Source organism: Pseudophryne corroboree, unplaced genomic scaffold, assembly GCF_028390025.1.
Source record: "Pseudophryne corroboree isolate aPseCor3 unplaced genomic scaffold, aPseCor3.hap2 scaffold_2623, whole genome shotgun sequence".
NCBI classification, from domain to species: domain Eukaryota; kingdom Metazoa; phylum Chordata; class Amphibia; order Anura; family Myobatrachidae; genus Pseudophryne; species Pseudophryne corroboree.
This window is the reverse complement of record NW_026969283.1, coordinates 22014-46815: the sequence shown is the minus strand read 5'-3', so window position 1 is coordinate 46815 and position 24802 is coordinate 22014. Positions and strand designations below refer to the sequence as shown.

The window sequence follows — 24802 nt, the reverse complement described above, 5'->3', positions numbered from 1 at the left end:
AGCGCCCCTGGCAAAGTAAGGGACTGGCGCCCCCCCTTTCGATAAAGCATTGCAGTCCATTGGCGGTTACCATGTTGGAGCCACAGCAACTGACCCCCTCCCCCACACGCTGCCCTACATCATCGGCTGGGATTCACTGTTGGTGTGAAGCCACTGGGAACAGTCTGGTAGCATTAGCAGCAGTCTGTGTCATAGATAGGGAAGGCAGAAGGTTAACTAGCTAATAGCAGTCTGTTGGCAGCAGAGGCTGGGCGGGGGGCTGAGAATGAGCCAACGCTGATCAGTGTCCAGTCTGCTCAGACAAAAATATTTTGTGATCAGGGCTGGTTCTAGACCAAAGGAGCCACTGGCAAAAATTTCCTTTGGCACCCCCCCCCCCCCCCCACACACACACATACATACACACACACCAAAAAAGAACATATCCCAGTTTAACATAACGCTATGTGGTGCAAGGTGTGGAGCTGGTCACTTGTATCAGACCTCTGACATTTGCCTTTTCACCCATATTGCATACTTTTTCTTGCAGGTTGTGTCTTAATTCAAGAAGTGTTCTAAGTACTTCAGCTTAGTATCTTTACTGACCCCTCTTTACCCCACACTACATAACTGACCCCTCTATACCCTACACTACATCACTGACCTTTCTATAACCATCACTGCATTACTGACCCCTCTATACAGTACACTGACCTCTATATACCTGCTAGTACATCCCTGATGCCTATATTCCCTAAGCTAAATCCCTGACGCCTCTATTCCCTACGCTACATCCCTGACGCCTCTATTCCCTATGCTACATCCCTGACGCCTCTATACCCTACGCTACATCCCTGACGCCTCTATTCCCTACGCTACATCCCTGACGCCTCTATTCCCTACGCTACATTCCTGATGCTTCTATAACCTACGCTACATCCCTGACGCCTCTATACCCTACGCTACATCCCTGACGCCTCTATACAGTACAATGCATTACTGATCCCTCTAGACCATACATCCTCATTACATCAGAGAGATAGTGAAACACTGGAAAAAATAAGGATAAAGTGGACTACAGAAACTGATGCTCTAAACAAAGGAGAGAGAGAGAGAGAGAGAAAAGCACAAGGGAAAGTGGGCAATCGGAACACCATAGAGAGAGGAGAGATAGAAATGCCTGAAAAAGTAAAGGGGGTTGGGTATGGCATCCGGCGGTCGGGATTCCAGCAGTCACATGATACCTAATCCTAATCCTCTGGGGGGGTGGCGGATAGTGCTAACCCTCAGGGGGTGGCAGCTAGGACTAACCCCCCCCCCCTCCTAGTGCCTTCCCTAACACCCGCTCCCCCGGTCCTAACCCTCCCTCCAATACTCGCCTTCGGGATGTTGGCTGTCTGTGTGCCGGCACCAGTCTCCCAAGTGGTGTCAGGATTCCAACATCGGTCAAATGACCGCCGGTATACCGTCTGCCGGGATGGTAAATGTATCCTGAGGACAGGTAGTGAGTGTGGAGGGATAGGTGGTTCAGTAAAATGTAACAGCTCAAACTGCGATCATTCACTGATAAATTGATTTATAGCTCTCCCTTTTTAACCATAGCAGTCATAAAAGCAATGTTTTTTAAACTTTTAAATAAAGCTTGTTAGCATCCCCAGCACACTGTATATGCTGGGAGATGTAGTTCTCAATATGAAAACATTTAATTACTGTATGAACTCTAATTCCCCAACTGAAACCTCTCACAAACACACACTCCTAAATCTAGTACACACACACACACATTTCCCCAGTACTGACAACTCTCATCACTTCCACACACTGACAACTCCCTCCTGCTCCTCTCCCCACTGACACTGACAGCTCCCTCACAGTCACACACATCCTCCACCCCCCCACCCCCCCCACACACACACTGATAGCACACATGCACAAATCCCCCCCTCCTCGACACTAACTGTCACGGACTGCTTGGGCAGCAGGGGGCAGGCTCTGGCTTGAAGTGCTGAAATTCAACAGCTCTCTCGAACTTGCAAGGCATGGCTGTGCAGCTGTCTCCAGCCATCTCCTTGCCCACTGTGTAATTTGTGGCGTTCTCTGATGTTCCCCGCTCTGCCTCTACAACCGGCACATAATGTACAGCAGTGGTGACTCCTGAGTATGGGCCTGGAGAACTCCGCCTACCGGGGGGTAGGGATTAATAATTTCAAAGGGGCAGAGCTAGGAGTGAAGCAGTGGACAGCAGTTGAGGGGCGTTTCAAACTGTAACAGGGTTGGGACAATTTCAGTATCCTTCCCTCACCGTCTAATTGGTCAGTCCCACGCTGATTGCCATAGCGCCCTTTCGAGACTGCAGAACTCTATCCCTTAGCCACGGTTGGCACAGCTGGATGGTGCCCCTGGCAAGTGCCATCCTGGCCAAGGGGTAGATACGCCCCTGAGGGTCAGGGCCAGCAACAGAAATCTCGGGGCCCAGTACACTGATATCTCTGGGGCCCCCTCAACCCCCCCTTAACTTGGCAGAGGGATCTTTAAAAAAAATGGAGCCTTTGACTCGGACCGTCAGTGAGGCCGGCAGGTGGTTTTCATACTGGGCTATCCAGCTCTTCGGTGGCGGTGGCAGGGACATTCAGAAAAGGGCCAGCACAGCAACATGCATAATAATGGCAATACAGTATGGACCACAGGGACTGGACAAAGTGATGGGGTAAAAGGAGGGGGGAGGGTTTAGTTGGCCTGTTAATTGTTTTCCTGCTTAAATTGAGCAGTTGGTGGATACACTTTAAAAAGCAATATTGGCACTGTGGCCCCATTATTTCTGTTCTTAATACTTGGAGCCCTGAACAAGTGTCCCCTTTGTCCCCCCTGTCACCGGGCCTGTTCAGGCGTTACCTATGGAGAAGCTGCGACATGACATCCTAGGACACGATACTACACCATGCATCACCATTATATTTCAGTGTGCCTTGTCAATATTTAAATCTTGTTCTGTGTGACGTGAGTTGTAAATGGTTGAAAATCTCTGTGCTACAGTATCGTCACCATGTAGTTATAACAACACCGCAAAACCACCAAAAGACGTGTTTTGGTAGAGGGACTGCTGGAGGGGCCCATTGGGGCCCCCAGTTTGCTACCCCACCCCAGTATACCTGTGCTGTAGCCAGTGGAAGGGGCACTATCTTCCCGGTGATCTCTTCGGGAAGATGGTGCCGCACATAGAAAGCAAAGACTCTGGCTGCACTCTCCTGCCCTCGCTCTAAGCAAGGTGATCGGGCCACAAAAGGACCCCTGTCGGACCCCGGCCTGTGGGCCACAAAAGGATGCATTGGGGGCGGCATGCGGCCCATGGGTTTGACACCCCTGCCCTAGAGTATCACAATTTGTTTCACGGCACCCCTAGGCCAAAGTTTTTTTTATTGAGAAATTCAGAAAAAAATATAAAATTAAGTAAATTGTGTTTATAGCATGTCATCCTCAGGTTCAGTTATGTTGTGAGGGAATGGTTTTGCCAATTTAATAAAATATAAATAATTTTAATTGGTCCTGGACCACCAAACTATGCTACCAGTGCAAGAACCCCAGTTTGGAAACTACTGCCATAAAATAAACCTTTTTTGTTTTTTTTAAACTACATGTAATACACCTTAGATCTCAGTTCCTAAAAGGTTTTAAACCTTTGCATACAGTAAACTACACATATTTAAAAATCCTACACCGGGCACAAGTGCTCACGGGCCAATTTCATGGCAGTCTCGGATAGGAGGGCATTGTGGATTCACCAAGGGAATGCTGATGCTGACTCCAAGAAGAAAGGGAGTCTCTTCCCTATGAAGGTGAAGCCTTGTTTGGCGACGGCCTAGTTAATTTGATCTCGGCAGCTCCCGCAGGTAAGTCATCCTTCTTGCCCTATGTTCCCTCTCAACGGATGAAGACGCATCATTATCTGACGCAGTCATTTCGGCCCAATAGATATGCAAGAAGTTAAGATTCCCCTTTCTTTGCAGGTAGAGGAAGGAAAAGAGGGAAGAGGTCTGTAGCCTCTTCAAGATCGCAGGAGCAGAGATCGTCCTCTGCTTTTGCCAAATCCACTGCATGACGCTGGGGCTCTCTTGCAGGAGCCCGCACCAGTGGGGGGCACGTCTAAAACTCTTCAGTCAGTTCTGGATTCATTCGGACCTGGACTCGTGGGCTTTACAAATAGTGTCCCAAAGGTACAAACTGGGGTTTCAAGACGTTCCCCCTCACCGATTGTTCAAATCAGCCTTAGTCAGCAGGGAGAAGGTTTTTATTCAAGCCTCTTCGTGGTCCCGAAGCCGGACGGCTCAGTCAGACCAATCTTAAATCTGAAATCCCTTAATTTCTACCTAAAGAAATTCAATTTCAAGATGGAATCTCTCAGGGTAGTGATCTCCAGTCTGGGGGATAAAGGAGATTTCATGGTTTTGGTAGACATAAAGGATGCCTACTTATATGTTCCCATTTAGCCACTGCATCAAGCTACCTGAGGTTTGCAATTCAGGATTGTCATTACCAATTTCAGACGTTGCCGTTTGGTCTGTCCACGGCTCCGAGGATTTTCACCAGGGTGATGGCGGAAATGATGGTTCTCCTTCGCAAGCAAGGAGTCACAATTATCCCGTACTTGGATGATCTCCTGATAAAGGCGAGATCCAGGGACCAGTTGGTGCAAAACATCTACTCTCCCTGACAGTTCTTCAACAACATGGTTGGCTCCTAAACTTGCCAAAATCGCAGTTGGTCCCAATGACGCGGTTGTTGTTTTTGGGAGTGATACTGGACACAGAAGAGGTTTTCTTCTAGTGGAAAGGCTCTGGAGATCCAGAGTCTGGTCAAACAAATTCTGAAACCAGCAAGAGTGTTAATCCATCAATGCATTCAGTTGCTGGGGAAGATGGTTGCGGCCTACGAGGCCATTCAGTTTGGCAGGTTCCATGCCAGAGTGTTCCAGTGGGACCTGTTGGACAAGTGGTCCGGATCCCACCTACACATGCACCGGAGGATAATCCTGTCTTCCAAGACCAGAATCTCACTCCATTGGTGGCTGCACAGTTCTCACCACCTAGAGGGGCGATGGTTCGGGATCCAGGACGGGATCCTAGGGACCACGGATGCAACCCTCTGAGGCTGGAGAGCAGTCACACAGGGGGAAAACATCCAAGGAAGATGGTCAAGTCTTCCTTGGATGTTTTCATCTCCACATAAATGTTCTGGAGTTAAGGGCCATTTAATAACTGCAGACACAGTACGCACTGGGACGGGTGCCCAGCATCCTCTACGGACTAAGAGAAAAGGATTTACCGGTAGGTATTAAAATCCTATTTTCTCTAACGTCCTAGAGGATGCTGGGGACTCCGTAAGGACCATGGGGATAGACGGGCTCCGCAGGAGACATGGGCACTTTAAGAAAGACTTTAGTTCTGGGTGTGCACTGGCTCCTCCCTCTATGCCCCTCCTCCAGACCTCAGTTTGATACTGTACCCAGTGGAGACTGGGTGCTTTTCAGGAGCTCTCCTGAGCTTTCTGACAGAAAGTATTTTGTTAGGTTTTTCATTTTCAGGGAGCACTGCTGGCAACAGACTCCCTCATCGAGGGACTGAGGGGAGAGAAGCAGCCCTACTCTCTGAGTTGCAAGGTCCTGCTTCTTAGGCTACTGGACACCATTAGCTCCAGTGGGATTGGTACGCAGGATCTCACCCTCGCCGTCCGTCCCAGAGCCGCGCCGCCGTCCCCCTCGCAGAGCCGGAAGATAGAAGCCGGGTGAGTATGAGAAGAAAAGAAGACTTCAGAGGCGGCAGAAGACTTCATGATCTTCACTGAGGTAACGCACAGCACTGCAGCTGTGCGCCTTTGCTCCCATACACCTCACATACTCCGGTCACTGTAAGGGTGCAGGGCGCAGGGGGGGCGCCCTGGGCAGCAATATAAACCTCTTTCGCAAAAATATAACATATATACAGCTGGGCACTTTATATATGTATAAGCCCCCACCAATTTTACAGTTTAAGCGGGACAGAAGCCCGCCTCCGAGGGGGCGGGGCTTCTCCCTCAGCACTCACCAGCGCCATTTTTTCTCCACAGCACCGCTGAGAGGAAGCTCCCCGGACTCTACCCTGCTTATACCACGTTAGACAAGAGGGTTGAAAAGAGGGGGGGGGGGGGGGGCACATAATTCGCAAATTACATACAGCAGCACTACTGGGCAAACATTAAGTTACTGTTTTATTCCTGGGTTATATAGCGCTGGGGGGTGTGCTGGCATACTCTCTCTCTGTCTCTCCAAAGGGCCTTGTGGGGAAACTGTCTTCAGAAAAAGCATTCCCTGTGTGTGAAGTGTGTCGGTACACGTGTGTCGACATGTCTGAGGAAGAAGGCTATATTAGAGAGGAGCGGGAGCAAATGAATGTGGTGTCTCCGCCGACAGCTGATTGGATGGATATGTGGAATGTTTTAAATGCTAGTGTAAACTCATTGCACAAAAGATTAGACAAGGCAGAAGCTTTGGGACAGTCAGGGTTTCAACCCATGCCTGATCCTATGTTGCAGGGACTGTCAGGGTCTCATAAGCGCCCACTATCCCAGATTGTTGACACAGATACCGACACGGATTCTGACTCCAGTGTCGATTACGATGATGCAAAGTTACAACCAAAATTGCCAAAATCCATTCGATTTATGATTATGGCAATAAAAGATGTTTTGCACATCACAGAGGAACCCCCTGTCGCTGACAAGAGGGTACATATGTACAAGGGAAAGAAGCCTGAGGTAACCTTTCCCCCCTCACACGAGCTGAACGAGTTATGTGAAAAAGCTTGGGAATCTCCAGATAAAAGACTGCAGATTTCCAAAAGGATTCTTATGGCGTATCCTTTCCCATCAACGGATAGGTTACGATGGGAATCCTCCCCTAGGGTGGACAAAGCATTAACACGCTTATCCAAGAAGGTAGCCCTCCCGTCCCAGGATACGGCTACCCTCAAAGAGTGTGCTGACCGCAAACAGGAGATTACCCTGAAGTCCATTTATACACATTCAGGTACCTTACTCAGACCGGCAATTGCGTCGGCCTGGGTGTGTAGTGCTGTAGCGGCATGGACAAATACCTTATCTGAGGGGATGGATAGCCTAGACAAGGATACTATTTTATTGACCCTGGGGCATATAAGAGATGCTGTCCTATATATGTGTGTATGCAAACTACAGGTGGTGCTGCAGGGCCCACACCCTTTTACTTGTCTTGTAGAGCAGCTCTGAAGCTGTTACAGTGCCCAGCTGCTGCAAGAAATCAGCTTGAATGCTTCAGGGGCTTGGGCATGGCCAACATGAGCCCCACACCGAAGGAGGGTGGGGGTGTTTAATGCAAACTTGGGGTTATCCAAGCGCCGCAAAAGGCCGCCATGCCCTGCATGCCCCTTTTCTCTTTTCATATACAGATGAGGGTTCCAGCCAACTTTGGCCCACTGCTTGGATGACATCACCGTATGCAAATCCGTCTGCTGCAGACCTTCCCCCAGGAATGCTTGCAATAGTTGTTGCATATGGTTTAATGTCTGAGGGTGCTTCAGTATTAGGCAGCCTTCCGCCCTCCCATGTTCATCTGAAAAGATGTGGTCTCCCTGCAGTTGTTGTCCCCAGACGAGAGTTCCCTTGTGCTTCCTCAGTTAAATCTCCTTAACTTGACGGGGGTGTGCCCGAGCAGCCTCCCTCCCCAGCCCTATCCCAACACATACTTATCTTGCACATGAGATCTCTTAATCATGAAGATAGTTCTCACAGGTTGAGGTTCATCCTGGCCCCGCTCCCCGCTGGAGAGCGCTGATGGGGACAGCAGCGGGGCTTCAGCAGAAGGGTGAGTACGTGTGGCCAGAGACCTCCCTTCCCATGTGCAGGCCTGCAGAGTCTGCCGCGCAGGATGGGGCATGTGGCACTCTCCCTCCCAGGGGCTCTTCCAGATGTAGCTCCTCAGCAGTATTTTTCCCGGGCTGCGCGGCGCTCTCCCCGACTGGCATCCGCCCTGGAACACTGCCTTCCTCAACGCAACATCAGCAGGGGGCCCTGGCCTCATCACCATCCCAGGTCTTTCTCATGTATGTATCATGTATGTGTGTGTGATATATGTATGAATCATATATGTTTGTGATATATATATATATATATCTATCTATCTATCTATCTATCTATCTATCGTATGTGTGTGTATATATATGTATCTATCATGTATGTATGTATCTATCTTGTATGTATCTATCTATCTATCTATCTATCTATCTATCTATCTATCTATCGTGTGTGTGATATATGTATGTATCTATCATGTATGTGTTATATGTATGTATCACACCTTCCTCTATACATATACATACATACATACATACACACACACACACACACACACCTATATCTGTACGTACACTGACATACACACCAACATCTATACATTAACACGCTGACCCCTAAACGTACACCAACGTACCCACACCTGCATCTATACCTACACATGCTGACACGTGGACGTACACCGGCTTACCCACATGTGAATCTATACATACATGTGCTGACACCTGGACATACACTGATGTACCCACACCTAACATCTATACATACACATGCTAACACCTGGACGTATACAGACGTACCCACATTTGCATCCATGCATATATAGATGTAGGTGTGTGTACGTCAGTGTACGTCCAGGTGTCAACGCGTGTATGTATAGATGCAGGTGTGGGTACGTCTGTGTATGTCCAGGTGTCAGAATGTGTATGTATAGATGCAGGTGTGGGAAGGTCAGTGTAGGTTCAGGTGTCAGCGCGTGTATGTATAGATGCAGGTGCTTGTATGTCCAGATGTCAGTGCATGTATGTATAGATGCAAGTGTGGGTACGTCGGTGTATGTCCATTTGTCAGCGCGTGTATATATAGATGCAGGTGCTTGTATGTTGGTGTATGTCCAGGTGTCAGCATGTGTATGTATAGATGCAGGTGTGGGAATGTTGGTGTATGTCCAGGTGTCAGGGCGTGTATGTATGGATATTAGGTGTGGGTACATCAGTGTATGTCCAGGTGTTAGCGCATGTATGTATAGATGTATATATACACACACATACGATAGATAGATAGATAGATAGATAGATAGATAGATAGATAGATAGATAGATAGATATTATAAGGGCACGGTCGTGCCCTTATATTAAGGCTGAATCGAACAAACGGAATTCTCCCATAGGGAACTTCTGAGATGGGGGCATGGTGTTTGAGGGGCTACACCTCAAAACTGATTGGACGTACTGAGCTGAAATTTGGCATGGGCGTGTAGAATCGTCACCCGGTGCTGCATGCCAAATTTCAGGGCAAAATAATAAAAAATGAGGAATTGGGAGTAACCTAAAGTTCCAACTGTCAGTTTTTTTCTGTGACTTCCTTTGTGGCTTTTTGACACCGTTTTCCTATAGAGTGAATTAGATATTTTTTGGGAAGGCATAACTCCGGATAGAGGACGAATTAAGACTTGGGGTTTGTTTTACTAGATAGAGTATGCCCCAGTGTAGTGCCTTTTGGGGTTGTGGTTTTTCAGAAAGTTATAGGGTTTTTTTAATTAAGAGAAATATGCCCCATTATAGAGATAGGGCTTTTCAATTTGTTGCGGCTGCGCAGTGGCCGCCAGGAGAGCGAGAGTGAGTGAGGGAAGGGGTCTCGTGCAGGCTGAGGTTATAAAAGTAGCTGCTGGCGGCGGGAGGAGAGCCAGCGGTTCCTAGGTGTGTGCACCTGCGGTCCCTTACAGACTGCAGCGACCCATTAGGACTGTGGAGGAGAGGGGTAGCGGCATAGCAGCCGCAGGCTTACCGAAAGTGCTCACTACTGAGCAATATGGTCCCCTTACCCGAAGTGGGAGCCGCAGCGGGAGGAATAGCTGGAGTTGCGCCGCAGGAGAAAGTCAGAGGACATCCAGAAGAGACATCCGGTGCAGCGCTGACTCCTGACTGACAGCGCTTGCCTACTGAGCGGTGTGGTACCCCCACACCTGAAGCGGGTGCGGGAGCGGCAGCGGCAGCCGGAGAAGACAGCTGTGCTGCACGGAAGAAGTCAGGCAGCAGCACCAGCGGGCTGAGGTGGGGAGGATCAGTATGGTCCCTTACGTGCGGCTCACATTCAGATCCATCCGGCTCCCTTCCCCTCCTCCCCTGCACCCTTAGCAGCCTGCCCCCACATCTCATTCACCCACCGCCGCAGACTCCTCCCCCACACGGTTATTATAATAAGGCCACCCCCCTACCCCCTTCCCTCCCTGCTGTGTGTCCAGCCACCCCCCCCCCTCACCTGCTGTGTGTCCGGCCTACCCCCCCCCTCACCTGCTGTGTGTCCAGCCCCCCCCTCACCTGCTGTGTGTCCAGCCCCCCCCCTCACCTGCTGTGTGTCCGGCCTACCCCCCCCCTCCCTGCTGTGTGTCCAGCCACCCCCCCCCCTCACCTGCTGTGTGTCTGGCCTACCCCCCCCCCTGCTGTGTCCAGCCCCCCCCTCCCTGCTGTGTGTCCGGCCTACCCCCCCCCCTCCCTGCTGTTTGTCCGGCCTACCCCCCCCCCTCCCTGCTGTGTGTCCAGACCCCCCCCCTCACCTGCTGTGTGTCCAGCCACCCCCCCCCCCCTCACCTGCTGTGTGTCCGGCCTACCCCCCCTCCCTGCTGTTTGTCCGGCCACCCTCCCCTCCCCTGCTGTGTGTCCGGCGGCCTACCCCCCCCCCTCCCTGCTGTGTGTCCGGCCTACCCCCCCCCTCACCTGCTGTGTGTCCAGCCCCCCCCCTCACCTGCTGTGTGTCCAGCCCCCCCTCCTCCCCTGCTGTGTGTCCGGCCTACCCCACCCCTCCCTGCTGTTTGTCCGGCCACCCTCCCCTCCCCTGCTGTTTGTCCGGCCACCCTCCCCTCCCCTGCTGTGTGTCCGGCCACCCTCCCCTCCCCTGCTGTGTGTCCGGCCACCCTCCCCTCCCCTGCTGTGTGTCCGGCCTACCCCCCCTCACCTGCTGCGTGTCCAGCCCCCCCCTCACCTGCTGCGTGTCCTGCCCCCCCCCCCACCTGCTGTGTGTCCAGCCCCCCCCTCACCTGCTGTGTGTCCAGCCCCCCCCCCTCACCTGCTGTGTGTCCAGGCCCCCCCCTCACCTGCTGTGTGTCCAGCCCCCCCCCCTCACCTGCTGTGTGTCCAGCCCCCCCTCACCTGCTGTGTGTCCAGCCACCCCCCCTCCCCTGCTGTGTGTCCGGCCTACCCCCCCCCCCTCTCTCCCTGCTGTTTGTCCGGCCACCCTCCCCTCCCCTGCTGTGTGTCCTGCCTACCCCCCCTCCCTGCTGTGTGTCCAGCCACCCCCCCCCCTCACCTGCTGTGTGTCCGGCCTACCCTCCCCCCCCTCCCCTCCCCTGCTGTTTGTCTGGCCACCATCCCCTCCCCTCCCCTGCTGTGTGTTCGGCAACTCCCCCCTCTTCCTGCTGTGTTCGGCCACCCCCTCCCCTCCCTGCCGTGTGTCCGGTCACCCTCCCCTCTCTGCTGTGTGTCCAGCCACCCCCACCCCCTCTCTGCTGTGTGTCCGGCCACCCCCCCCAGACACGCAGCGCCTGACACACACAGACATGCAACGCCTGACACGCATACTAATATGCAGCGCCTGACACACGCACACACACAGCACCTGACACACACACACACACACACACACACACAGCACCTGACACACACGCACACACACAGCACCTGACACACACACACACAGCACCTGACACTAACACGGACCTGACACACGCGCATACACTCACACGCAGCACCTGACACACACGCAGCACCTGACACACGCACACACAGACGCAGCACCTGACACTCACACGGACCTGACACACACGCACACACGCGGCGCCTGACGCACATAGACACGCGGCGCCTGACGCACACGCGGCGCCTGACGCACACGCGGCGCCTGACGCACACGCGGCGCCTGACAGACACGCGGCGCCTGACAGACACGCGGCGCCTGACACACACGCACAGGCAGCGCCTGGCACACACGCACAGGCAGCGCCTGGCACACACGCAGCGCCTGACACACACAGACACGCAGCGCCTGACACACACAGACACGCAGCGCCTGACACACACAGACACGCAGCGCCTGACACACAGGCAGCGCCTGACACACACGCACACGCACAGGCAGCGCCTGACACACGCAGCGCCTGACACACGCAGCGCCTGACACACATGCACCTGCTCCTGACACACGCAGCACCTGACATACTCACACGCAGCACCTAACACACACGCAGACACGCAGCATCTGACACACACACACGCAGCACCTGACACACACACGCAGCACCTGACACACAAACACGCAGACACGCAGCGCCTGACACACACGCAGACACGCAGCGCCTGACACACACGCAGACACGCAGCGCCTGACACACACGCAGACACGCAGCGCCTGACACACACGCAGCGCCTGACACACGCAGAGCCTGACACACACGCAGCGCCTGACACACACGCAGACACGCAGCGCCTGACACACACGCAGACACGCAGCGCCTGACACACACGCAGCGCCTGACACACACGCAGCGCCTGACACACACGCAGCGCCTGACACACACGCAGACACGCAGCGCCTGACACACGCAGACACGCAGCGCCTGACACACACGCAGACACGCAGCGCCTGACACACACGCAGACACGCAGCACCTGACAGACACGCACACACACACACAGCACCTGACACAGATATGCAGCGCCTGACACACACACGCAGACATACAGCGCCTGACACACACACACGCAGACATGCAGCACCTGACACACACATGCAGCACCTGACAGACACACACACCCACACACACACACACAGACATGCAGCACCTGACACACCCACACACACACACACATGCATCACCTGACACACCCACACACAGACATGCATCACCTGACACACCCACACACATATACAGACATGCAGCACCTGACACACACACACACACACACACACAGACATGCAGCGCCTGACACACACACACATACAGACATGCAGCACCTGACACACACACACACACACACATACAAACATGCAGCACCTGACACACACACACACACACACACGCAGCACCTGACACACATATATACATGTGGCATTTAACGCACACATGCACAGCACCTGACACACAATCATATACACTCAGAGCACCTAACACACACATACACTCGCAGCACCTCACACACACTCGTATACACACACAGCACCTGCCACTCACACATATATACACATGCAGCACCTGCCACTCCCACATACATGAACAGCACCTGAAACACACATACACGCGCAGCACCTGACAGTCACACACATACAGATGCGACAGCTGACACAAACACATACACGCTCAACACCTGACACCCACGTGGCAGCTGACGCATACAAATGCAGCACCTGAAATACACACATATACACGTGCAGCACCTGAGACACACACATACACGTACAGCACCTGAGACACACACACACACATGTATGTACACGCGCGGCTCCAGGCACACACATACGTACGTACACACGCGGCACTTGACACACACACGTACACGCGCGGCACCTGACACAAACACACACACACACGTACGTACATGTGTGGCACCTGACACACACACGTATGCACACGTGTGGCTCCTGACACACACGCGCGTTGCTCCTGACACACACACATGTACGTACGCGCTCGGCTCCTGACACACACACGTATGTATACGCGCGGCACCTGAAACCTACACGTATGTACGTATACGTGCGGCTCCTGACACCCTCACGCATGTACACGCGTGGCTCCTGGCACACTGGCACACACACACACACACGCGGCACCTGACACATACACGCGTGTACGTACACACATGCACAGCACCTGACATACACACATGTAGGTACGCGCCACCTGACACACACACACACACACACACGTACACGCACGACACCTGACACACACGTACGTACGTACGCGCACGGCACCTGACACACACGTACATACTAGTGATGAGTGGGTTCGGTTCGTCGGAATCCGGACCCCCCGAACTTCACCCATTTTACATGGGTCCGAGGCAGGTTCGAACCTTCCCGCCTTGCTCGGCTAACCCGAGCGCGCCCGAACGTCATCATCCCGCTGTCGGATTCCCGCGAGATTCGGATGTCTGCATTCGTGGAAGGGGGTCCCATGTGTAAACATGGGACCCCTTTCAGTCCGTCTGGTCCGGGTGTTCGGTTTGTTGTTTTGCCAAGTACGTGGAGTTAATCTGGAACCTGGATCAGGTGAGTATAATTATCTTTTATTTTCAGGTACCCGTGGATTCTACTTGGAGAAGAGGACCGACTGCTTCGTGTCAACATAGGTAAGTATGTGTGTGTCGGCATGTGTGAAATAAAGTTATACTTTCACGGTGTCTGTGTCCTGTTTTTATTTGGGTATTTTTCCCCCAGTAGAACTACAGGTACCAGCGGGCACGTTTTTCTCCAGCATGCTGGTACTTGTGGTTCTCAAAGTACCAGATTGCGGGGGAGGCTTGCTGGGACTTGTAGTACTACTGGAAAAAACAATATTCTTTCAATTTTCTCAAGGCTATCAGCCTCCCATCCGCAGCCCTTGGATGGGGGGGACAGCCTCGGGCTTCACCCCTGGCCCTTGGGTGGCTGGGGGGGGACCCCTTGATTGAAGGGGTCCCCACTCCCCCAGGGTACCCCGGCCAGGGGTGACTAGTTGGATATTTAATGCCACGGCCGCAGGGCACTGTATAAAAGTGACCCCCGGCTGTGGCATTATCTGTCCAGCTAGTGGAGCCCGATGCTGGTGTAAAAATAATGGGGGACCCTACTCTTTTTGTCCCCCGTATTTTTTGCACCAGCACCAGGCGCAGAGCCCGGAGCTGGTTTTAAAAATACGGGGGATCCCCTGTCCGTTTTTCCCCCGGATTTTTAGAACCAGGACCGGATCGAAGAGCCCGAGGCTGGTTATGCTTTGGAGGGGGGACCCCACGCAATTTTTCTTTTCCGGGTTTTTCACATTCCATTTAAAAAAAAAAAAATAATAATAATAATCTTTTAAAAAATATATAAATAATACTTGTGCCTCCAAAAAAGACAAACCAAGTACCTAATCCCTTCTAATATAAATAGATATGCTATTACCCCAAAAAAATATTATTTTTTATTAGATTCCGCCTGCAAAGTGTGGCGGATTGAAAATGACGAATTTACTGTTTAAAAGCACTGTTGTCGAATTTACAAACTTCAATTGAATATACTTTTGTTGAATTGCCGCATTTGTACCATTGCAGAAAAGTCGAATTTGTCAAATGTCGAATTTTAAAAAGTCGAAATTTGAAAGGATGCAAGAATAGGCCCCGCCCCCTTCTTCACATCAGCCGTCCCCTTCTACCCCTGTACCTTGCTCTCTCCTGTCTGTGCTCTCTCCCGTCTGTAGGACTAGGCCCCGTCCCCTTCTTACCCTCCAGTGACTGCTCTCTCCTGACAAGTGGACCAGGCCTGCCCCCTACACGCTGCTGGTGTCTTCATTGTTACTTGGTCTGGAGCTCCGTTGGGGAGAGAACTCACGTGAGCTCATTAAGAATGAGGAACTGGGATGTTTTAATTTTATTGTGAGTAGTGTACTGTGGTGATGTAGTATGTTGTATGGGGGGTATAGTGTAACTATGAAGTGCAGCATATGGGAGGGCTATAGCATAGTGATGTAGTGTGGCATATGGGGGGTGGTAGCGCATAGGCGTGCGTACAGGGGGTGCCTGGTGCGCACAGGCACTCCCTAATGTCCAGCACCGCTGCACGATACGCTTGCTGTGGCACAGTGATCGCTGAGTGTGTGATCGGTGGAGCCTAGCCTGTAGCTCATTTCCGTACCTCCCACCACCGCTGCGCCCGCCCCCCCTCTGCCTGCTGCTAATACTATGCTGAGTGCATTCGTCGGCGGCCTCACTGGGGGGACTGGTGTCACCTTGCAATGTGACGTGGTGATGTCCGCCTATGCTCTCCTCCCGCCCACCCGTGCTTTCCTCCCGCTGCGGTCTCTCAGTCCTAGTGTGCCGCGGCTGCCACACCACTGGCAGTGTTCCTCTAGGGGGGACTGGGAGCCGCCGGCAGACACATTCTGCTGAGACTTACTTGTCAGTGCGGGTTCCGGATGGCAGGCGGCGGGTGGGAGGGCAGACGGGGAGCAGGTGTCACAAGGAGTGTGTGGGTAACTAAATCACAATACTTCCGCTCAACGTGGCACTGCTGGTCCTTCATCTCCCATGTCTCTTCACCAGGTGGCGGGCGGCCCGGAAATTAAGTGATGTGTTGTGCAGCAGTCAGTGTGAAGTGACTGTGAGTAACACTGATGGTGCTGATGATGCTGCTGCAGAATCGGGAAGCAATTAATTCATAAATATAATGTACTCAGTGTATTATACATACATAAACATGTACATACGTGTATTTGTGTATACATGTATATACATGAGTGTGTGTGCATATATATATATATATACAGCCAGTTCCCAGGAACAAAAGTCCTCCCCCGCTTCCGCTAAGGCCACAGCATGACGCTGGGGCTCCACTGGTGGAGCCAGGTGCGGTGGGGGCCCGTCTCAAGTGCTTCAGCAATCAGTGGGCTTGCTCACAGGTGGATCCCTGGATTCTACAAGTAGTGTCTCAGGGATTCAAGCTGGAATTCGAGACGTCTCCCCCTCGCCGTTTCCTAAAATCTGCCTTGCCAACATCTCCCTTGGACAGGGAGGCTGTGATAGAGGCAAATTCACAAGCTGTATTTGCAGCAGGTGATAGTCAAGGTACCCCTCCTTCAACAAGGAAGGGGTTACTATTCCACAATGTTTGTGGTACCGAAACCGGACGGTTCGGTGAGACCCATTTTAAATCTTTGAACACGTATATAAAACGGTTCAAGTTCAAGATGACCCTTAGTTCGCATTAAACACCCCCACCCTCCTTCGGTGTGGGGCTCATGTTGGCAATGCCCCAGCCCCTGAAGCATTCAAGCTGATTTCTTGCAGCAGCTGGGTACTGTAACAGCTCCAGAGCTGCTCTGTGAGGCAAGTAAAAGGGTGTGGGCCCTGCAGCACTACCTGTAGTTTGCATTGTGTGTTGGAAGGAACAAAGTAAGCAGACGGGAGAAGTCAGGATAGTGCGCAAGGGCATAGAAGGGAGCGGCTCAAGAAAAGAGAAGTGGAAACAGACAGCAAACTAGGCTGGAGAGAGACCTGAGACAAAGAGATCTGAATTATACGAGAGACGGCCAGGGGAAACACAAATTATGCAGTCAAGTTTCCCACATTAGGGGAAATCACAGGGGCAGCACACCCAGAGTGCAATGGGTGAGCCTTGCCCTGGGAGAAGCACCTACATGATCATAGTATCTCACCTGGCAGGTAAGTAGGAGTTGGGCTAGAGCTGGGGAGGGTCGCTGCTCGGGTACCCCCCTGTCAAGTGAAGGAGATCCAACTGAGGCAGCACAAGGGAACTCTCGAAAGAGGAACAAGGCTAGAGGAAGATCTGAGACAAAGAAATCTGATTTTTACCAGAGTTGACCAGAAGAAAGCACAAACACAGTCCCCCACTACCACAAATAATGCAGTCAAGTTTCCCACATTTGGGGAAATCACAGGGGCAGCACACCCAGAGTGCAATGGGTGAGCCTTGCCCTGGGAGAAGCACCTTCCTGATCATAGTTTCTCACCTGGCAGGTAAGTAGGAGTTGAGCTAGAGCTGGGGAGGGTCGCTGCTCGGGCACCCCCCTGTCAAGTGAAGGAGATCCAACTGAGGCAGCACAAGGGAACTCTCGAAAGAAGAACAAGGCTAGAGGAAGATCTGAGACAAAGAAATCTGACTTTTACCAGAGCTGACCAGAGGAAAGCACAAACACAGTCCCCCTCTACCACAAATAATGCAGTCGAGTTTCCCACATTTGGGGAAATCACAGGGGTCATCATACCCAGAATGCAATGAATGAACCTCACCCTGGGAGAACAATCTTCATGACCATGATATCTCCTATGCAAAATAAGTATGATTTGGGATAGGGCTGGGGAGGGCCGCTGCTCAGGCACACCTCTGTCAAGTAAAGGCGATTCAACTGAGGCAGCACAAGGGAACTCTCATCTGGGGACAACAACTGCTGGGAGAACACATATTTTCAGATGAACATGGGAGGGCAGAAGGCTGCCTAATACTGAAGCACCCCCAAACAACAAACCAAATGCAACAACTAGTACAAGCATTCCTGGGGGAAGGCCTGCAGCAGATGGATTTGCATATGGTGATGTCATCCAAGCAGTGGGTCAAAATTGGCTTCAACCCTCGTCTGCATATGAAAAGAAAAAAGGGATGTGCAGGACATGGCGTCCTTTTGTGGCGCTTGGATGACCCTTAATTCGCATTAAACATCTCCACCCTCCTTCGGTGTGGGGCTCATGTTGGCTATTCCCCAGCCCCTGAAGCATTCAAGATGATTTCTTGCAGCAGCTGGGCACTGTAACAGCTCCAGAGCTGTTCTGTAAAGCATGTAAAAGGGTGTGGGCCCTGCAGCACTACCTGTAGTATGCATTGTGCTTTGGAAGGCACAAAGTAAGCAGACGGGAGAGGTCAGGATAGTGCGCAAGGGCATAGAAGGGAGCGGCTCAAGAAAAGAGAAGTGGAAACAGACAGCAAACTAGGCTGGAGAAAGACCTGGGACAAAGAGATCTGAATTATACGAGAGCCGACCAGAGGAAACACAAATTATGCAGTCAAGTTTCCCACATTTGGGGAAATCGCAGGAGCAGCACACCCAGAGTGCAATGGGTGAGCCTTGCCCTGGGAGAAGCACCTTCCTGATCATAGTATCTCACCTGGCAGGTAAGTAGGAGTTGGGCTAGAGCTGGGGAGGGTCGCTGCTCGGGCACCCCCCTGTCAAGTGAAGGAGATCCAACTGAGGCAGCACAAGGGAACTCTCGAAAGAAGAACAAGGCTAGAGGAAGATCTGAGACAAAGAAATCTGACTTTTACCAGAGCTGAGCAGAGGAAAGCACAAACACAGTCCCCCACTACCACAAATAATGCAGTCGAGTTTCCCACATTTGGGGAAATCACAGGGGTCAGCATACCCAGAATGCAATGAATGAACCTCACCCTGGGAGAACAATCTTCATGACCATGGTATCTCCTATGCAAAATAAGTATGATTTGGGATAGGGCTGGGGAGGGCCGCTGCTCAGGCACATCTCTGTCAAGTAAAGGAGATTCAACTGAGGCAGCACAAGGGAACTCTCATCTGGGGACAACAACTGCAGGGAGAACACATATTTTCAGATGAACATGGGAGGGCAGAAGGCTGCATAATACTGAAGCACCCCAAACAACAAACCAAATGCAACAACTAGTGCAAGCATTCCTGGGGGAAGGCCTGCATCAGATTGATTTGCATATGGTAATGCCATCCAAGCAGTGGGTCAAAGTTGGCTTCAACCCTCGTCTGCATATGAAAAGAGAAAAGGGGCGTGCAGGGCATGGCTGCCTTTTGCGGCGCTTGGGTGACCCTTAGTTCACATTAAACATCTCCACCCTCCTTCGGTGTGGGGCTCATGTTGGCAATGCCCCAGCCCCTGAAGCATTCAAGCTGATTTCTTGCAGCAGCTGGGTACTGTAACAGCTCCAGAGCTGCTCTGTGAGGCAAGTAAAAGGGTGTGGGCCCTGCAGCACTACCTGTAGTTTGCATTGTGTGTTGGAAGGCACAAAGTAAGCAGACGGGAGAAGTCAGGATAGTGCGCAAGGGCATAGAAGGGAGCGGCTCAAGAAAAGAGAAGTGGAAACAGACAGCAAACTAGGCTGGAGAGAGACCTGAGACAAAGAGATCTGAATTATACGAGAGACGACCAGGGGAAACACAAATTATGCAGTCAAGTTTCCCACATTTGGGGAAATCACAGGGGCAGCACACCCAGAGTGCAATGGGTGAGCCTTGCCCTGGGAGAAGCACCTACATGATCATAGTTTCTCACCTGGCAGGTAAGTAGGAGTTGGGCTAGAGCTGGGGAGGGTCGCTGCTCGGGTACCCCCCTGTCAAGTGAAGGAGATCCAACTGAGGCAGCACAAGGGAACTCTCGAAAGAGGAACAAGGCTAGAGGAAGATCTGAGACAAAGAAATCTGATTTTTACCAGAGTTGACCAGAAGAAAGCACAAACACAGTCCCCCACTACCACAAATAATGCAGTCGAGTTTCCCACATTTGGGGAAATCACAGGGGTCAGCATACCCAGAATGCAATGAATGAACCTCACCCTGGGAGAACAATCTTCATGACCATGGTATCTCCTATGCAAAATAAGTATGATTTGGGATAGGGCTGGGGAGGGCCGCTGCTCAGGCACATCTCTGTCAAGTAAAGGAGATTCAACTGAGGCAGCACAAGGGAACTCTCATCTGGGGACAACAACTGCAGGGAGAACACATATTTTCAGATGAACATGGGAGGGCAGAAGGCTGCCTAATACTGAAGCACCCCCAAACAACAAACCAAATGCAACAACTAGTGCAAGCATTCCTGGGGGAAGGCCTGCAGCAGATGGATTTGCATATGGTGATGTCATCCAAGCAGTGGGTCAAAGTTGGCTTCAACCCTCGTCTGCATATGAAAAGAAAAAAGGGATGTGCAGGGCATGGTGTCCTTTTGTGGCGCTTGGATGACCCCTCCTTCGGTGTGGGGCTCATGTTGGCTATGCCCCAGCCCCTGAAGCATTCAAGATGATTTCTTGCAGCAGCTGGGCACTGTAACAGCTCCAGAGTTGCTCTGTAAAGCATGTAAAAGGGTGTGGGCCCTGCAGCACTACCTGTAGTATGCATTGTGCGTTGGAAGGCACAAAGTAAGCAGACGGGAGAGGTCAGGATAGTGCGCAACTGCATAGAAGGGAGCGGCTCAAGAAAAGAGAAGTGGAAACAGACAGCAAACTAGGCTGGAGAAAGACCTGAGACAAAGAGATCTGAATTATATGAAAGCCGACCAGAGGAAACACAAATTATGCAGTCAAGTGTCCCACATTTGGGGAAATCGCAGGAGCAGCACACCCAGAGTGCAATGGGTGAGCCTTGCCCTGGGAGAAGCACCTTCCTGATCATAGTATCTCACCTGGCAGGTAAATAGGAGTTGGGCTAGAGCTGGGGAGGGTCGCTGCTCGTGCACCCCCCTGTCAAGTGAAGGAGATCCAACTGAGGCAGCACAAGGGAACTCTCGAAAGAAGAACAAGGTTAGAGGAAGATCTGAGACAAAGAAATCTGACTTTTACCAGAGCTGACCAGAGGAAAGCACAAACACAGTCCCCCACTACCACAAATAATGCAGTCGAGTTTCCCACATTTGGGGAAATCACAGGGGTCAGCATACCCAGAATGCAATGAATGAACCTCACCCTGGGAGAACAATCTTCATGACCATGGTATCTCCTATGCAAAATAAGTATGATTTGAGATAGGGCTGGGGAGGGCCGCTGCTCAGGCACATCTCTGTCAAGTAAAGGAGATTCAACTGAGGCAGCACAAGGGAACTCTCATCTGGCGACAACAACTGCAGGGAGAACACATATTTTCAGATGAACATGGGAGGGCAGAAGGCTGCCTAATACTGAAGCACCCCCAAACAACAAACCAAATGCAACAACTAGTACAAGCATTCCTGGGGGAAGGCCTGCAGCAGATTGATTTGCATATGGTAATGCCATCCAAGCAGTGGGTCAAAGTTGGCTTCAACCCTCGTCTGCATATGAAAAGAGAAAAGGGGCGTGCAGGGCATGGCGGCCTTTTGCGGCGCTTGGATGACCCCTAGTTCGCATTAAACACCTCCACCCTCCTTCGGTGTGGGGCTCATGTTGGCTATGCCCCAGCCCCTGAAGCATTCAAGCTGATTTCTTGCAGCAGCTGGGCACTGTAACAGCCCCAGAGCTGCTCTGTAAGGCAAGTAAAAGGGTGTGGGCCCTGCAGTACTACCTGTAGTTTGCATTGTGCATTGGAAAGCACAAAGTAAGCAGACGGGAGAAGTCAGGATAGTGCGCAAGGGCATAGAAGGGAGCGGCTCAAGAAAAGAGAAGTGGAAACAGACAGCAAACTAGGCTGGAGAGAGACCTGAGACAAAGAGATCTGAATTATACGAGAGCCGACCAGGGGAAACACAAATTATGCAGTCAAGTTTCCCACATTTGGGGAAATCGCAGGAGCAGCACACCCAGAGTGCAATGGGTGAGCCTTGCCCTGGGAGAAGCACCTTCATGATCATAGTATCTCACCTGGCAGGTAAGTAGGAGTTGGGCTAGAGCTGGGGAGGGTTGCTGCTCGGGTACCCCCCTGTCAAGTGAAGGAGATCCAACTGAGGCAGCGCAAGGGAACTCTAGAAAAAAGAACAAGGCTAGAGGAAGATCTGAGACAAAGAAATCTGACTTTTACCAGAGCTGACCAGAGGAAAGCACAAACACAGTCCCCCACTACCACAAATAATGCAGTCGAGTTTCCCACATTTGGGGAAATCATAGGGGTCAGCATACCCAGAATGCAATGAATGAACCTCACCCTGGGAGAACAATCTTCATGACCATGGTATCTCCTATGCAAAATAAGTATGATTTGGGATAGAGCTGGGGAGGGCCGCTGCTCAGGCACATCTCTGTCAAGTAAAGGAGATTCAACTGAGGCAGCACAAGGGAACTCTCATCTGGGGACAACAACTGCAGGGAGAACACATATTTTCAGATGAACATGGGAGGGCAGAAGGCTGCCTAATACTGAAGCACCCCCAAACAACAAACCAAATGCAACAACTAGTGCAAGCATTCCTGGGGGAAGGCCTGCAGCAGATGGATTTGCATATGGTGATGTCATCCAAGCAGTGGGTCAAAGTTGGCTTCAACCCTCGTCTGCATATGAAAAGAGAAAAGGGGTGTGCAGGGCATGGCGGCCTTTTGCGGCGCTTGGATGACCCCTAGTTCGCATTAAACACCTCCATCCTCCTTCGGTGTGGGGCTCATGTTGGCTATGCCCCAGCCGCTTAAGCATTCAAGCTGATTTCTTGCAGCAGCTGGGCACTGTAACAGCTCCAGAGCTGCTCTGTAAGGCAAGTAAAAGGGTCTCTGTGGCGCAATCAGTTAGTATGTACGGCTATTAACCAAAAGGTTGGTGGTTCAATCCCACCCAGGGACCTAATTGACCTTGTTATCAGATTTTGGTGATCTTTAAGTAGACAAGTCAAATTTCATACCCCCTGTTATGGTGTAGGGTACCTGGCCTTCTCTGATGTAATCAGAGTTAGATTTGATTCAGTGATTTTATAAAAACATCTAGGAAGCACAATTTAGCAGTGGGTTGCAGAGAAAAAGAAATATGCTGGCAAAAAAATCAAATTGCGTGATTAAACAGCTCTTCATTTTCTGGCTTTATTTTTGTGCTAACAAATTTGTTCTCTGAAAAGTGTCCACAAAGCCAAGTCTCTGATTAACACCTTTGTAGGGATGGTTTTTCACCTATTACTAAATTAAACTTGCTTCATTGGAAAGGCAGCAAGATGCATCCTCATTTCAATGTCTACTGAAATAATACAGGTTGACACCAGGAAACATTGACGCCACTGCATCCTTGCTGCTTTCTCATGTGGAAGTCTGTTTAATGTGAAAACAAGGTGATATCTAATTAGCACACAGGTAAGAAATTACGAAAATCTTTATTTAAGGGTGAAGATGTTTCTCACAAAATTGTTGCCCCAATGCATCATTGAAATTCAAGCTGGAAAGATGATTTTAATATATCACTTGTACATTTTGTATTGCTCTTCTGGTGACAATGTCGTTTTTTTTGTCAATTACCATTTTAATAATAGGGTAAAGAAAATTAAGTGGATTTTTGAAAGAAAACTATACTGTCAATATACTATTAAAACAAATTAAAATGGTAAAAGTTATTGTACTTTAAGTAAAAATAAAAGAGCAAAAATATCAATCCCAGTTTTGATTACTTAAATTAACAAAAAAAAATGCATATAGCAAAGGATAGTTTCAATCTGCCTACCTCTGGGTTATGGGTCCAGCATGCTTCCATTGCAGTACTCTGCTGCACATGTAAGTGCAAGAGATCCTGAAGCACTCACTCATCATGGGAAAGTACCAATGTGTTTATTCATTGGTTGATGGAAGAAACATCTTACAAAAACTCTCCAGATTATTGATTTTTTAATGTTTTTCTAGGAAACGTTCTAGATGTATGCTTATTAGCCTTTGTCAGTATGTACTGTTTGCAAAGTGTCTCTGTGGCGCAATCGGTTAGTGTGTTCGGCTATTAACCAAAAGGTTGGTGGTTCAATCCCACCCAGCGACGTAATTGACCTTGTGATCAGATTTTGGTGATATTTAAGTAGACAAGTCAAAATTTCAAACCCACTCTTATTGTGTAGGGTACCTGGCCTTCTCTGATGTAATCAGAGTTAGATTTGATTCAGTGATTTTATAAAAAACAGCTAGGAAGCACAATTTAGCAGTGGGTTGCAGAGAAAAAAAATATGCTGGCAGAAAAATCCAATTGAGTGATTAAACAGCTCTTCATTTTCTGGCTTTATTTTTATGCTAACAAATTTGTTCTCTGAAAAGTGTCCACAAAGCCAAGTCTCTGATTAACACCTTTGTAAGGATGGTTTTTCACCTATTACTAAATTAAACTTGCTTCATTGGAAAGGCAGCAAGATGCATCCTCATTTCAATGTCTACTGAAATAATA

General features: G+C 50.7%; 10 non-coding genes and 1 pseudogene across 10 annotated transcripts; all 11 read right to left on the bottom strand.

Annotated features, from left to right (window-relative positions):
• Window positions 1–17316: 17316 nt before the first annotated feature.
• On the bottom strand, window positions 17317–17458 carry LOC135013027 (U1 spliceosomal RNA; annotated as a pseudogene).
• Window positions 17459–17610: 152 nt separating this feature from the next.
• LOC135013021 (U1 spliceosomal RNA) lies at window positions 17611–17773 on the bottom strand. Its single transcript, XR_010211823.1, has one exon. It is a non-coding gene; the product is annotated as a U1 spliceosomal RNA (small nuclear RNA).
• A 152-nt stretch (window positions 17774–17925) lies between these two features.
• LOC135013022 (U1 spliceosomal RNA) lies at window positions 17926–18089 on the bottom strand. The gene has a single exon (XR_010211824.1). It is a non-coding gene; the product is annotated as a U1 spliceosomal RNA (small nuclear RNA).
• A 671-nt stretch (window positions 18090–18760) lies between these two features.
• Window positions 18761–18923, bottom strand: LOC135013023 (U1 spliceosomal RNA). The gene has a single exon (XR_010211825.1). It is a non-coding gene; the product is annotated as a U1 spliceosomal RNA (small nuclear RNA).
• A 152-nt stretch (window positions 18924–19075) lies between these two features.
• LOC135013018 (U1 spliceosomal RNA) lies at window positions 19076–19239 on the bottom strand. Its single transcript, XR_010211820.1, has one exon. It is a non-coding gene; the product is annotated as a U1 spliceosomal RNA (small nuclear RNA).
• A 670-nt stretch (window positions 19240–19909) lies between these two features.
• LOC135013026 (U1 spliceosomal RNA) lies at window positions 19910–20072 on the bottom strand. Its single transcript, XR_010211828.1, has one exon. It is a non-coding gene; the product is annotated as a U1 spliceosomal RNA (small nuclear RNA).
• A 152-nt stretch (window positions 20073–20224) lies between these two features.
• LOC135013020 (U1 spliceosomal RNA) lies at window positions 20225–20388 on the bottom strand. The gene has a single exon (XR_010211822.1). It is a non-coding gene; the product is annotated as a U1 spliceosomal RNA (small nuclear RNA).
• A 646-nt stretch (window positions 20389–21034) lies between these two features.
• Window positions 21035–21197, bottom strand: LOC135013025 (U1 spliceosomal RNA). The gene has a single exon (XR_010211827.1). It is a non-coding gene; the product is annotated as a U1 spliceosomal RNA (small nuclear RNA).
• A 152-nt stretch (window positions 21198–21349) lies between these two features.
• Window positions 21350–21513, bottom strand: LOC135013028 (U1 spliceosomal RNA). The gene has a single exon (XR_010211829.1). It is a non-coding gene; the product is annotated as a U1 spliceosomal RNA (small nuclear RNA).
• Window positions 21514–22184: 671 nt separating this feature from the next.
• Window positions 22185–22347, bottom strand: LOC135013024 (U1 spliceosomal RNA). The gene has a single exon (XR_010211826.1). It is a non-coding gene; the product is annotated as a U1 spliceosomal RNA (small nuclear RNA).
• Window positions 22348–22499: 152 nt separating this feature from the next.
• LOC135013019 (U1 spliceosomal RNA) lies at window positions 22500–22663 on the bottom strand. The gene has a single exon (XR_010211821.1). It is a non-coding gene; the product is annotated as a U1 spliceosomal RNA (small nuclear RNA).
• Window positions 22664–24802: the final 2139 nt, after the last annotated feature.